Raw genomic sequence first — 15024 nt, forward strand, 5'->3', positions numbered from 1 at the left:
AATTTGTATAGGTAGATTGAAAATTGAGCGAGTGAAGAGAGTTTGTTCGTTCTTTTTCAAGTTATTAAAAAACCTAGAGCATACACTCTAGCGACACGAACATTCCGTCATAGGATTACATTATAAAACTGAAAATCTGAAAAAATGTTTAAAAAGTTTGAAACCAAATTGTAGAAAAACTGTAAAAGATATCACAAAGTTGAATTAAACAGTAATAGCAGAAGGTTGTGAAAGCATTTTAAAAGTTGAATGGTGTTTCTAGCTGAAAGTATGCGGAAGTAGTTAAATGGCAAAAACAGTGAAGTTTTAGCAGAATTTTTGCCATTTTCCATTCATTCCTATGGGAGCAAAAAATTCATAAAAAGCTGAATATTTAAAAAAGTATAAAAGATATAAATACCAAAAGACATAGCCGGAAAGAGCAGAATGAGCAGAATATTGTAAAAGTTGAACGGCAGAAATAGCACAAAGTATGCAGAAGTAGTAGCGAATCAAAAAGTGTACGGAAGCAACCAGAATAAGAATAATAATAACTAGAAAAATTTGCATTTCCTACGAAAATGCAGTGTGAATGCTGTAAGCTGAATTTTTTAGCTGAAAGCTGGCAGAAAAAAGCTGAAATTGACTGCAGAAAATCTGCTGAAATCTGATAAATTAGTAGAAATAGCAGAAACAGCAAAGAAAAACTCATCTGATCTGTTTAAGCAGGAAGACTATTACCTATAAAACAGCTTAACAATTTAAAGTTACCTCAAAACTACTTGTTGAAAGAGTTGTTGAAATGCGAGAACTGACAAAAACTTTAAAAAAGCAGGAAAGAGCTGCCATAGATGAGCTGAAAAAGCATAGACTGAAGCAAAAATATAGACTAAGAAGTTCAAGTCAGTGCTAAAACACATAAGAAAATAGGAGAAATTTCAGAAAAAAGGAAATAACAACAAATACGCTGAAGAAACACAAAAACAAACAGGAAATTGCCTAAAAAACGCAAAAGTGTTCTTTAGCTAAGAGAGGAGAAAGAGAAGCTACAATCCTAACGTTAGCATATTCTTCCTGGTTCTGATTGAGTTTGGACCTGGTTCTGATATTGGGTGCCTAACTGGTCCTGATGGAGAATTCCTCCTGGTTCTGATGGAGTTTGGGTCTGGTTTTGATGGAGATTTGTTCCTGGTTCTGATGGAGTTTGGGTCTTGTTCTGATGGATGCTTGTACATGGTTCAGGTATAGAATTGTTCAAGGTTCTTATGGAGTTTTTTGCCAGGTTCTGGTGGAGTTGGGACCTGGTTCTGATGGCTGTTTCTTCCTGGTTCTGATAGACGTTTTTACCTGGTTCTGATGAAAAATTGTACAAGGTTCCGATGGAAATTTGTTCCTGGTTCTGATAGAAGTTTCCTCCTGGTTCTGATGGAGTTTGGGTCCAGTTCTTGTGGAGATTTATTACAGGTTCTGATTCTTCTTGGAACTGGTTCTGATAGAGGTATCTTTCTGGTTCTGACTGAGTTTGGACCTGGTTCTGATAGTGGGTGACTAACTGGTTCTGATGGAGTTTGTTTCCGGTTCTGATGGAGGGTTCCTAACTGGTTCTGATGGAGATTGGATCTGGTTCTGATGGAGTTTTTCTTTCCTTGTACTGATGGAGCTTTTTGCCAGGTTCTGAAGGGGTTTGGACTTGGTTCTGATAGAAGGTTCCTCCTGGTTCTGATTGAGTCTGGACCTGGTTCTGATAGTGGGTGACTAGCTGGTCCTGATACAGAATTCCTCCTAGTTCTGATGGAGTTTGGATCTGGTTCTAATGGAGGGTTCCTAACTGGTTCTGATGGAGTTTGTGTCCGGTTCTGATGGAGGGTTCCTAACTGGTTCTGATGGAGATTGGATCTGGTTCTGATGGAGTTTTTCTTTCCTTGTACTGATGGAGCTTTTTGCCAGGTTCTGAAGGGTTTGGACCTGCTTCTGATAGAAAATTCCTCCTGGTTCTGATTGAGTTTGGACTTGGTTTTGATAGTGGGTGACCAACTGGTCATGATACAGAATTCCTCCTGATTCTGATGGAGTTTGGGTCTGGTTCTGATGGAGGGTTCCTAACTGGTTCTGATGGAGTTTGTGTCCGGTTCTGATGGAGGGTTCCTAACTGGTTCTGATGGAGATTGGATCTGGTTCTGATGGAGTTTGTGTCCGGTTCTGATGGAGGGTTCCTAACTGGTTCTGATGGAGATTGGATCTGGTTCTGATGGAGTTTTTCTTTCCTTGTAGTGATGGAGCTTTTTGCCAGGTTCTGAAGGAGTTTGGACCTGGTTCTGATAAAAGGTTCCTCCTGGTTCTGATTGAGTTTGGACTTGGTTCTGATAGTGGGTGACTAACTGGTCCTGATACAGAATTCCTCCTGGTTCTGATGGAGTTTGGGTATGGTTCTGATGGAGGGTTCCTAACTAGCTCTGATGGAGTTTGTGTCCGGTTCTGATGGAGATCTGTTCCTGGTTCTGCTGGAGTTTGGACCTGGTTCTGATGAATGTTTCTCCTTGGCTCTTATAGAATTTGGACCTATTTCAGATGGAGGTTTGTACATGGTTCTGATGAAGATTTGTACCCTGTTCTGATAGAGTTTCCATCTGATTCTGATGGATTTTGGATAAGGTTCTGATGGAGTTTGGGTCTGGTTCTGATGGCGATTTGTTCCAGGTTCTGATGCGCTAACAGCCTATATGCCAAAGTCTATGAAATTGCCTTTTAAATTTAATCACTGTTGTCCAGCTGTTAGAACAGCCGACATGCTGTTTAAGTACTCAACACAAAATGGCCGCCAGTAGTTGCCTCCTATGAAGATGATCAAAGGGTTAGGGGGTCGGGTCAGGTTTAGGCCATAGAAACGAATGAAAATGAATGGAAGTCAATGAAAAGTCCTCACAAAGATGGTAATCCATGAATGTGTGTGTGGGTGTGTGTGAGCGTGTGTGTGTGTGTCCGAGTATCAGACACTGAGTGAATGGAGGCAGAAACAAAGACAGAATCATATACAGACATAGACAGTAGGAGATACACAGAGCTATAAATAGAACAGTGAGGAATGAATCAGCCAATCAGCAAAGAGCGTCAGTGTAACTTGACACCTGCTGTTTCTCACTCACGCAGCACCTCACTCTCTGTCTCCCCTGGTCTAGGCATTATAACATGGAGGCGCATGCTCCCGAACAACTGGCCATAACTCTGAAACCGTAGGGGCAATCGATGTCATTCTTGGACTGTTTTTATCAGAACGGACAGGAGATCGAGAATATTAACACGTTTTTGCTGAAAATATAATATTAAAGGCAAAACACTAGGTGAAAAAAAGGGAAAAATGGAGAAAAACAGAAAAATGCCTGAACATGCTCTCGAACAACGTCTAATAACTCGGAAACTATAAGGGCTATCGATTTGATTCATGCACCGTATGAATCAGCAGGCCTTGCTGAACAATCATGGAGCTTCTCAAGTTTCTACAAAAATCTGTCTGAGAGTTGTGACCCTGTGAAAAAGTGGATCATTTTGACCATTTTTAACCCGAGTGAAGGTGAATTTTTCACTCTCAAACAAACCTACTTCACGCAAAAACGATAAATGGTATCCAAAAAATGTTTGGACCGTAGGTATCAGCAGGGATCGGTGAACAATCCTGGAGATTTTCGTGTGTCTACATGAATCCATGTAGGAGATATGACAGTGTAGAAATATGGATAATTTTGAAATTTTTCAATTTTAAGCGATTTTGGGAAGGATAGATTTGGTACTCCTAAACAAACCTTTTTTTATGACAAAACGATAAAACTTATCAAAAAAATTCCTTCACTGTGAGTGCCAGCAAGGTCTGAAGATAAATCTGCACAAGGCTCATGTCTCTACCTCGAACGGTTTACGAGAGGCGGCGATTCGAAAACATGTGACTTTAAGGATTTTTTGCTCTGATTTTTTCTGAAATCCCTATAGATTTCCTATAGAGGGTGTGTTGACTTTGTGTTGCTTCGGGGCGTGTTGCCGGAAAACTATGTGTCCCACATCAATGAGGGTGACATTTTCTTAATCGCGAAAGAGATTCCTACGTTTTGATGTATAATTTGTATAGGTAGATTGAAAATTGAGCGAGTGAAGAGAGTTTGTTCGTTCTTTTTCAAGTTATTAAAAAACCTAGAGCATACACTCTAGCGACACGAACATTCCGTCATAGGATTACATTATAAAACTGAAAATCTGAAGAAATGTTTAAAAAGTTTGAAACCAAATTGTAGAAAAACTGTAAAAGATATCACAAAGTTGAATTAAACAGTAATAGCAGAAGGTTGTGAAAGCATTTTAAAAGTTGAATGGTGTTTCTAGCTGAAAGTATGCGGAAGTAGTTAAATGGCAAAAACAGTGAAGTTTTAGCAGAATTTTTGCCATTTTCCATTCATTCCTATGGGAGCAAAAAATTCATAAAAAGCTGAATATTTAAAAAGTATAAAAGATATAAATACCAAAAGACATAGCCGGAAAGAGCAGAATGAGCAGAATATTGTAAAAGTTGAACGGCAGAAATAGCACAAAGTATGCAGAAGTAGTAGCGAATCAAAAAGTGTACGGAAGCAACCAGAATAAGAATAATAATAACTAGAAAAATTTGCATTTCCTACGAAAATGCAGTGTGAATGCTGTAAGCTGAATTTTTTAGCTGAAAGCTGGCAGAAAAAAGCTGAAATTGACTGCAGAAAATCTGCTGAAATCTGATAAATTAGTAGAAATAGCAGAAACAGCAAAGAAAAACTCATCTGATCTGTTTAAGCAGGAAGACTATTACCTATAAAACAGCTTAACAATTTAAAGTTACCTCAAAACTACTTGTTGAAAGAGTTGTTGAAATGCGAGAACTGACAAAAACTTTAAAAAAGCAGGAAAGAGCTGCCATAGATGAGCTGAAAAAGCATAGACTGAAGCAAAAATATAGACTAAGAAGTTCAAGTCAGTGCTAAAACACATAAGAAAATAGGAGAAATTTCAGAAAAAAGGAAATAACAACAAATACGCTGAAGAAACACAAAAACAAACAGGAAATTGCCTAAAAAACGCAAAAGTGTTCTTTAGCTAAGAGAGGAGAAAGAGAAGCTACAATCCTAACGTTAGCATATTCTTTCTGGTTCTGATTGAGTTTGGACCTGGTTCTGATAGTGGGTGCCTAACTGGTCCTGATGGAGAATTCCTCCTGGTTCTGATGGAGTTTGGGTCTGGTTTTGATGGAGATTTGTTCCTGGTTCTGATGGAGTTTGAGTCTTGTTCTGATGGATGCTTGTACATGGTTCAGGTATAGAATTGTTCAAGGTTCTTATGGAGTTTTTTGCCAGGTTCTGGTGGAGTTGGGACCTGGTTCTGATGGCTGTTTCTTCCTGGTTCTGATAGACGTTTGTACCTGGATCTGATGAAGAATTGTACAAGGTTCCGATGGAAATTTTTTCCTGGTTCTGATAGTAGTTTCCTCCTGGTTCTGATTGAGTTTGGACTTGGTTCTGATGGAGGGTCCCTAACTGGTTCTGATGGAGTTTGGGTCCAGTTCTTGTGGAGATTTATTCCAGGTTCTGAAGGAGTTTGGACCTGGTTCTGATAGAAGGTTCCTCCTGGTTCTGATTGAGTTTGGGTCTGGTTCTGATGGAGGGTTCCTAACTGGTTCTGATGGAGATTGGATCTGGTTCTGATGGAGGTTTCCTAACTGGTTCTGATGTAAATTGGATCTGGTTCTGATGGAGTTTTTCTTTCCTTGTACTGATGGAGCTTTTTGCCAGGTTCTGAAGGAGTTTGGACCTGGTTCTGATAGAAGGTTCCTCCTGGTTCTGATTGAGTTTGGACTTGGTTCTGATAGTGGGTGACTAACTGGTCCTGATACAGAATTCCTCCTGATTCTGATGGAGTTTGGGTCTGGTTCTAATGGAGGGTTCTTAACTGCTTCTGATGGAGTTTGTGTCCGGTTATTATGGAGATTTGTTCCTGGTTCTGCTGGAGTTCGGGTCTGGTTCTGATGGAGGGTTCCTAACTGGTTCTGATGGAGATTGGATCTGGTTCTGATAGGGGTTTCCTCCTGGTTCTGATTGAGTTTGGACTTGGTTCTGATGGAGGGTCCCTAACTGGTTCTGATGGAGTTTGGGTCCAGTTCTTGTGGAGATTTATTCCAGGTCTGAAGGAGTTTGGACCTGGTTCTGATAGAAGGTTCCTCCTGGTTCTGATTGAATTTGGACCTGGTTCTGATAGTGGGTGAATAACTTGTCCTGATACAGAATTCCTCTTGGTTCTGATGGAGTTTGGGTCTGCTTTTGATGGAGATTTGTTCCTGGTTCTGATGGAGTTTGGGTCTTGTTCTGATGGATGCTTGTACATGGTTCAGGTATAGAATTGTTCAAGGTTCTTATGGAGTTTTTTGCCAGGTTCTGGTGGAGTTGGGACCTGGTTCTGATAGAAGGTTCCTCCTGGTTCTGATGGAGTTTGGACCTGGTTCTGATAGTGGGTGACTAACTGGTCCTGATACAGAATTCCTCCTGGTTCTGATGGAGTTTGGATCTGGTTCTAATGGAGGGTTCCTAACTGGTTCTGATGGAGTTTGTGTCCGGTTCTGATGGAGGGTTCCTAACTGGTTCTGATGGAGATTGGATCTGGTTCTGATGGAGTTTTTCTTTCCTTGTACTGATGGAGCTTTTTGCCAGGTTCTGAAGGGTTTGGACCTGGTTCTGATAGAAGGTTCCTCCTGGTTCTGATTGAGTTTGGACTTGGTTTTGATAGTGGGTGACCAACTGGTCATGATACAGAATTCCTCCTGGTTCTGATGGAGATTGGATCTGGTTCTGATGGAGTTTGTGTCCGGTTCTGATGGAAGGTTCCTAACTGGTTCTGATGGAGATTGGATCTGGTTCTGATGGAGTTTTCCTTTCCTTGTAGTGATGGAGCTTTTTGCCAGGTTCTGAAGGAGTTTGGACCTGGTTCTGATAAAAGGTTCCTCCTGGTTCTGATTGAGCTTGAACTTGGTTCTGATAGTGGGTGACTAACTGGTCCTGATACAGAATTCCTCCTGGTTCTGATGGAGTTTGGGTATGGTTCTGATGGAGGGTTCCTAACTAGCTCTGATGGAGTTTGTGTCCGGTTCTGATGGAGATCTGTTCCTGGTTCTGCTGGAGTTTGGACCAGGTTCTGATGAATGTTTCTCCTTGGCTCTTATAGAATTTGGACCTATTTCAGATGGAGGTTTGTACATGGTTCTGATGAAGATTTGTACCCTGTTCTGATAGAACTTCCATCTGATTCTGATGGATTTTGGATAAGGTTCTGATGGAGTTTGGGTCTGGTTCTGATGGAGATTTGTTCCAGGTTCTGATGCGCTAACAGCCTATATGCCAAAGTCTATGAAATTGCCTTTTAAATTTAATCACTGTTGTCCAGCTGTTAGAACAGCAGTACATGCTGTTTAAGTACTCAACACAAAATGGCCGCCAGTAGTTGCCTCCTATGAAGATGATCAAAGGGTTAGGGGGTCGGGTCAGGTTTAGGCCATAGAAACGAATGAAAATGAATGGAAGTCAATGAAAAGTCCTCACAAAGATGGTAATCCATGAATGTGTGTGTGGGTGTGTGTGAGCGTGTGTGTGTGTGTCCGAGTATCAGACACGGAGTGAATGGAGGCAGAAACAAAGACAGAATCATATACAGACATAGACTGTAGGAGATACACAGAGCTATAAATAGAACAGTGAGGAATGAATCAGCCAATCAGCAAAGAGCGTCAGTGTAACTTGACACCTGCTGTTTCTCACTCACGCAGCACCTCACTCTCTGTCTCCCCTGGTCTAGGCATTATAACATGGAGGCGCATGCTCCCGAACAACTGGCCATAACTCTGAAACCGTAGGGGCGATCGATGTCATTCTTGGACCGTTTTTATCAGAACGGACAGGAGATCGAGAATATTAACACGTTTTTGCTGAAAATATAATATTAAAGGCAAAACACTAGGTGAAAAGAAAGGGGAAAATGGAGAAAAACAGAAAAATGCCTGAACATGATCTCAAACAACGTCTAATAACTTGGAAACTATAAGGGCTATCGATTTGATTCATGCACCGTATGAATCAGCAGGCCTTGCTGAACAATCATGGAGCTTCTTAAGTTTCTACAAAAATCTGTCTGGGAGATGTGACCCTGTGAAAAAGTGTATAATTTTGACCATTTGTAAACTGGGTGAAGGTGCATTTTTCTCTCTCAAACAAAATTATGTCACGAGGAAAGGATAAAAGGTATCCAAATACTTTTTTGACCGTAGGTATCAGCAGGGATCGGTGAACAATCCTGGAGATTTTCATGTGTCTACATTAATCCATGTAGGAGATATGACAGTGTAGAAATATGGATAATTTTGAAATTTTTCAATTTTAAGCGATTTTGGGAAGGATAGATTTGGTACTCCTAAACAAACCTTTTTTATGACAAAACGATAAAACTTATCAAAAAAATTCCTTCACTGTGAGTGCCAGCAAGGTCTGAAGATAAATCTGCACAAGGCTCATATCTCTAACTCGAACGGTTTACGAGAGGCGGCGATTCGAAAACATGTGACTTTAAGGATTTTTGCTCTGATTTTTTCTGAAATCCCTATAGATTTCCTATAGAGGGTTTGTTGACTTTGTGTTGCTTCGGGGCGTGTTGCCGGAAAACTATGTGTCCCACATCAATGAGGGTGACATTTTCTTAATCGCGAAAGAGAATCCTACGTTTTGATGTATAATTTGTATAGGTAGATTGAAAATTGAGCGAGTGAAGAGAGTTTGTTCGTTCTTTTTCAAGTTATTCAAAAACCTAGAGCATACACTCTAGCGACACGAACATTCCGTCATAGGATTACATTATAAAACTGAAAATCTGAAAAAATGTTTAAAAAGTTTGAAACCAAATTGTAGAAAAACTGTAAAAGATATCACAAAGTTGAATTAAACAGTAATAGCAGAAGGTTGTGAAAGCATTTTAAAAGTTGAATGGTGTTTCTAGCTGAAAGTATGCGGAAGTAGTTAAATGGCAAAAACAGTGAAGTTTTAGCAGACTTTTTGCCATTTTCCATTCATTCCTATGGGAGCAAAAAATTCATAAAAAGCTGAATATTTTAAAAAGTATAAAATATATAAATACCAAAAGACATAGCCGGAAAGAGCAGAATGAACAGAATATTGTAAAAGTTGAACGGCAGAAATAGCACAAAGTATGCAGAAGTAGTAGCGAATCAAAAAGTGTACGGAAGCAACCAGAATAAGAATAATAATAATAAAGAATAAAGAGAAACAGGATCACAAGAGTGTGAATGCCTACAGCATTCACACAATAATAACTAGAAAAATTTGCATTTCCTGCGAAAATGCAGTGTGAATGCTGTAAGCTGAATTTTTTTAGCTGAAAGCTGGCAGAAAAAAGCTGAAATTGACTGCAGAAAATCTGCTGAAATCTGATAAATTAGGAGAAATAGAAACAGCAAAGAAAAACTGTCATCTGATCTGTTTAAGCAGGAAGACTATTAGCTATAAAACAGTTTAACAATTTAAAGTTACCTCAAAACTACTTGTTGAAAGAGTTGTTGAAATGCAAGAACTGACAAAAACTTTAAAAAAGCAGGCAGGACCTGCCCATAGATGAGCTGAAAAAGCATAGACTGAAGCAAAAATATAGCCTAAGATGTTGAAGTTAGTGCTAAAATATATACAAAATAGCAGACAATTGCCTAAAAAGGCAAATGTCTTCTTCAGCTAAGAGAGAAGAGAGGAGAAAGAGAAGCTAAAATGCTAACATCAGCATTTTGGCAATCACTAGCATGAAGGCTAAACTTCTAGCAGAAAGAAGGTAAGGTTGACAGCAGACTATTAGCTGACATCTGATAAATTAGCAAAGAAACACTGTTGTCTGATCTATAAGACTATCAGCTAAAAAATTGCTTAACAAGCTAAACTTAGTGTTAAACAAGTTGATGAAATGTCAAATTCTGGCACAAACTTAAAAAAAGACTAGAACAAACTCCTACTAAGAAAGATGAATAAGCATTAAATTAAATAAAAAGATTCCCTAAGAAAAGGAAGTCAATGTTAAAACAGTTTTAAAATTATAAATCACATTCAGAGTCTTAAAAATGTTATTTTATTTACACACGTTAAAATAAAAACAAAAAAATTAAAACTGCTATACTATTGGAAATGGATGTTTGGAGCATTTAAATAAGGTAACTGGTTTGTCTAATTGAAGAGTGTTGAATGTAAAATAGGAAAAAGTTAAATATTCCACAAAAACGGGATGAATTAGAAGATTTACAACAATGTATGAAACAGAACATATCCCAATCAGATGATTTACCACAAACTAATATACTAGGTTCAAATTCCAAAGGAGGAATTTATGAATCTTGGGATACAGGATTTTAAAACTGATTTGAATAATTCAGTTTCAACCTTATGTTTAGCCTAATTTTTTTTAAAAGAAAACTGTTTATGTAACAGATAAGCCATTTTAATCATTACTAAATGTTAAGAGTAGCAGAAAATTATGAAAAACAAAATTCTCCATCTTCCAACATATCCTGTATCCCTATGCTTGAAATCAACAGAAAATACATATGGGTTTTTTAAAGATGTAGGAATGAACTGAAATTTGACAGTGTATTGAAGTTCATTAAAACAGTATCTGCAGTGTACAGATAATGGGTCCTATAGTCAAGGGAAAAAAAGAATCAAGAACGAGAGAGAGGTGGGGTCAAAAAGGATTGTTTGCCTTATTGGTAAACATACTGTTTGCTCCTACAGTATACAGCTCTTAGAAGAGCACAACATTAAACAAAAACATTGATACATAAATTATAAAAACAGAAAATTGTAAAAAAAAAAACAAAAAAAAAAAACAACTACATTCATACTTGATACTGTTTTATCCTCATTCCTTAAGGCAAGCACGAACAATTTATTTTAAACTCAATTGTGCTAAGCTGTCTAAACATTTGTTATTTCAATTAGTTTCGACTTCAAATGATTTTGTTTTCAGGTTCAGGACTATTTGACAATCTTAAATGCCCTTAAAATACTGTTTGAATTAAATTAGCATTCATAAGCGAATATTAAGGGCATAAAATGTTTCCGCTATAGTTAAACAGTTGATGCCCATAGCTAGATCAGCAGGGACACATTTAGGTACAACTTGGGGAAAAAAAACAAAAAAACAACACAACCCAATGTATCACAATGAGAAGAACATTACATAGTTTAAAAAATAACATATGTCCAAAGGCTTTTCACATAATACACTAACCCAGACTGAAACCCACAGCTGTAATCCTTGATGAACAGGAAAACACATCACTAAATGTGACTCCTATGAACTTTCTATTAGTTCCATAAATAATCTTTAAAATTGAAAGATTAAAATTTTTAAATAATCACTAAATACTTTAATTTTGTTTTCACACTTTATTATAAGAGTCAAAGCATATTTATGACTGGTGTTATGTTTGTTCAGAAAGAATGATGCTACAAAGGTCAGTGCCTCAACGCAATTGGCTTGGTTTCCTTAGATAGAAAACCTTTTTTACCAGTTTGAATAACAAAACAGTGTCAAACTTTATGTATTAAGGTCAAACTTTATGTATTCAACTTTGAATTTCATCATATTAGATTGAGCTGACTATATATTTTTTAAGTATAAAGATTTATTTTTTGTTTTTAGATCTTGAGATGACATTTGTTGTGATTTAGCACTAAATAAGTAATCTGAAGTAATTGATTTTCTTATGTTTCAGCCTGGTCTTTACAAATTGTAGAAAGCCTCTTTCAAACCTGTACACCACCTGACACCCCAAACTAAGGCAGAATTCACACAAACACATTATATGCTTCAATGGTAAAGTTTCTTAAACATTCTAATAACTGTGTTTTATTGTTATGTGGTTGTGTAACTATTTATGAAATAGCAATAGTTTCAGTGTTGTTAAAACAGTTTCGTACCAACAGACACCAATTAGGGTTACCAATTCTGGCACAATTCAAAACATTATGCAAATGAAAATTGAAGTTTTAATGCAGTGTGTTTGTATGAATCCAGCCTTTTACATTTATAAACTATTTATATCTAAATCTGTCCACTTCTGTATTTACAAATTCATTTGTTTAGGTAAGTGAATCTTTTTCTTTGTTCACATTCATCCTTCAATGGTAAAAAAAGACCCAAAAAAATTTTTTACATTTTTGAAAAATTAAATAGATCATATCTAAGGAGGTAGATAAGTGTTGACCTTGAGTGCTGTAATATCAAACGTCTTAACCATAGTTCAGTTTCAAATGTGTGTTATATGTTAAATCTGGAAATGCAGCTAGAACCAAGTGTTCCTTTCTAGTGTAAAACATGAAATGAGATGACCAAAAGCCTATTTTCATTTGATCTTTGACCTACTGCCTCCTTGCACATGCTCAGTTTTTGCTGGATATTGTAGGGTAAGTCTGAAAGAGAAGGACAGAATAATTTTTTACTTATGTGTTTTAATGTATTAAAGTGGTGTAAAAAAATAGAAAGTGTTACCTTTTAAGCCTTTAATGAAAAACCCGATGCCACACAGAGGGTTGAGTCTAACTGGAAATGACAGCTTTGCAGCAGTTCATCATCTTACAGCAAGAGGTCTTATCAATGCAGAGTTGAGACAAACTGGCTCCAACCACTGTGGTCAAACGGCAACACCAAAGCCTCTTTTGTGTTGTCATAGAAAATCACATGCAGCTTCACAGAAGAAACTTATTCTGAAAATCCAGGGAAAACTAATTTAAATGAATGATAAAGCTTAGAAAACTGCCAAATAAGGCTTATGTGAACACATTATAATTGAATACCTTAAAAAGGGCTGCCAGGAACAAAACCAGGGTCCAAGTGGTCTCACACCCATTTGTTGCTCAATGTTATTAGAAGCTTATTTTTGAGGTTTTGAAGGTCTCTGCTGTGAAAAGGTGAATGACTCAAGACATCTATACCTGCACACAGACAATATATACATAAAAAACCTAAATTAAAACAATGTCTCCAAGTTACAAGGGCAAAAACATGATTAAATTGTCAAACATAAACTTGATCCATTAAAAACACCAACATATTATTCATGTTAAGAAAAAAGTAATAACCTCCTTCTGCTTTGAGAATCCCTGAACTCCCTGGCAGGAAGTGTAGAGGTGTCTGCATAATTTCATCAGTGATGCTTTTTGTGATGTCGAGCGTGGAAGCATGGTGATGTTTTCTGGGTTAGCCAGGGTCTTTTGATGGGTGTCTCATTGTCTTTTTGAACATCTGGTCATAGATCAGCAGTCCATATGTATCATGTTACATCTGAGTGCTCCAACACTGATGAGACTAGGTTTGGATCAGCAGTTCATGAACATGGTGTAATGTTGGTTCCATTGACATTGGTGAAGTTTGAAGAAGCGGTCACAAAGACAAGATAAACACAGACCAGAGAACATACATCTACACAAAATAAAGTTCTAGGCCATTCTTATACTCAAGCCTTTCATCTATTCTAATATGAGGTGTCAGCTGGTATATCTAAATTTACATCAGTAAATATGGATTACATCTGGAGCTCATACTTTCTGATGTACATTGTTTCCCTTGTGGAAAATGGTACATTCAAGCAGCTTTTCACAGCTGCTCAGTAGGTGCGCACCGATTGATAGGCCCAAATTTTCTTAATTTTGGGTGGTAAGGCCTCCGCAAAGGTCTGTTAATCACCCACCCCTTTTGCCCTGCCATGAAAGAGGCCTGACTCACAGACCCGCCCACCAGGTCACATCTGCACGTGCACAATTCACAACTCTTGACAACATAAGGTTGGAACATTGAAGGTGTGTTGTGACCTTATGACACCTGACACTGTCAGTTATAAAAAAGAATTGCTATCGGTCAAAATCGGAATGGGCAGCTCAGGCTTTTTGAAGATCGTAATTGGTGATCGGCCAGAAAACTGCAATCGGTGCACCCCTACTGCTCAGACAATTCTGACCTGGCCTTTACCCTCCCAAACCCAAACCCACCCAGGTAAAGGCAGAATATAAATATTGAGATGATTTAATCTATAAAAATGTCTGGTCAGAAATATGTATTGCCTCTTAAACATGCCAATGATCTAAAATAATGTATACACCTAAATAAACGTTTGCTTCTAGAAAACTACCATGATCTATAAAACATAATTTCAACTAAATACAGATTTGAGCCATGATTTAATCCTGCACTGATGATTGATTGTGTATCAAAAGAAAACCTGGTTTGATTATTGCAGTCATGGTTACTTTTTATAAAAATACCAAAGAATATTTAGATTTCAATGTAATGCAGTGTTTTCTAGTAATCACTCAACAAATTTATTCACAATTCTTAGTACAGATTATGAAAAAAGAAACTTTTGATTTACTCATGACTTAATTTACTGGTGAACTGCTCTATGTACAGTGTACATTTTAGGACATCTTCAGGATTTAGAAAAAGAGGCATCATTAAAAAAGAGACGCAAGTGTTTGAGACTTTTTAGTCTGATGCTTTTTTTATGATGAGTCCTCATTTTCTGATGCCTTTGAGAGCTGAGGATGTCCTAAAATGTACACCATATCTGTGGCAACAAAAGTCATGACAATTTATAGCTAAAATACAAAAACAAAATTAAGCTTTTATTGTAATGTAATGTTCTCTAATAATCATTCAACACGTTTATCCATGATTCTAATACAGATTATAAATATTCTTACATGCAGATCAAGATTAATATGATTTAATCAGTAAAAATATGCTGCCAGAAAAATATATTACCTCTAAAACATACCTTGACCTAGAATAATGTGTATACCTAAATAAACGTTTGCTTGTAAAAAACTACCATGATATATAGAACATACTTTCAACTAAATACACATTTGTGACATGATTTAATCCTGCACTGATGATTGTTTGTGTATCAAAAGAAAACCTGATTTGATTATGGGAGTCATGGTT

General features: G+C 37.3%; 1 protein-coding gene across 13 annotated transcripts in view; it reads right to left on the minus strand.

Moving 5' to 3' along the window:
* The window catches only part of LOC124882907, an 81985-nt gene that overhangs the window by 55428 nt on the left and 11533 nt on the right, over positions 1-15024 (minus strand). For 4 of the 13 annotated variants that reach the window (XM_047389601.1, XM_047389574.1, XM_047389592.1 and 1 more), the window contains exons 2-5: positions 13164-13389; positions 12879-13016; positions 12574-12788; positions 12448-12494 (exon numbers count right to left, since the gene is read on the minus strand). The exons of 2 other annotated variants lie outside the window; for them this stretch is intronic. The gene's annotated coding sequence lies outside the window, so the exon portion shown is untranslated. Of the gene's footprint in view, positions 1-10129; positions 12495-12573; positions 12789-12878; positions 13017-13163; positions 13390-15024 lie in introns of those variants that run through there. 7 more of the 13 variants (XM_047389668.1, XM_047389632.1, XM_047389641.1 and 4 more) reach the window with 3 other exon arrangements.

This window comes from Girardinichthys multiradiatus, chromosome 2 (assembly GCF_021462225.1).
Source record: "Girardinichthys multiradiatus isolate DD_20200921_A chromosome 2, DD_fGirMul_XY1, whole genome shotgun sequence".
Classification (NCBI taxonomy): Eukaryota; Metazoa; Chordata; class Actinopteri; order Cyprinodontiformes; family Goodeidae; genus Girardinichthys; species Girardinichthys multiradiatus.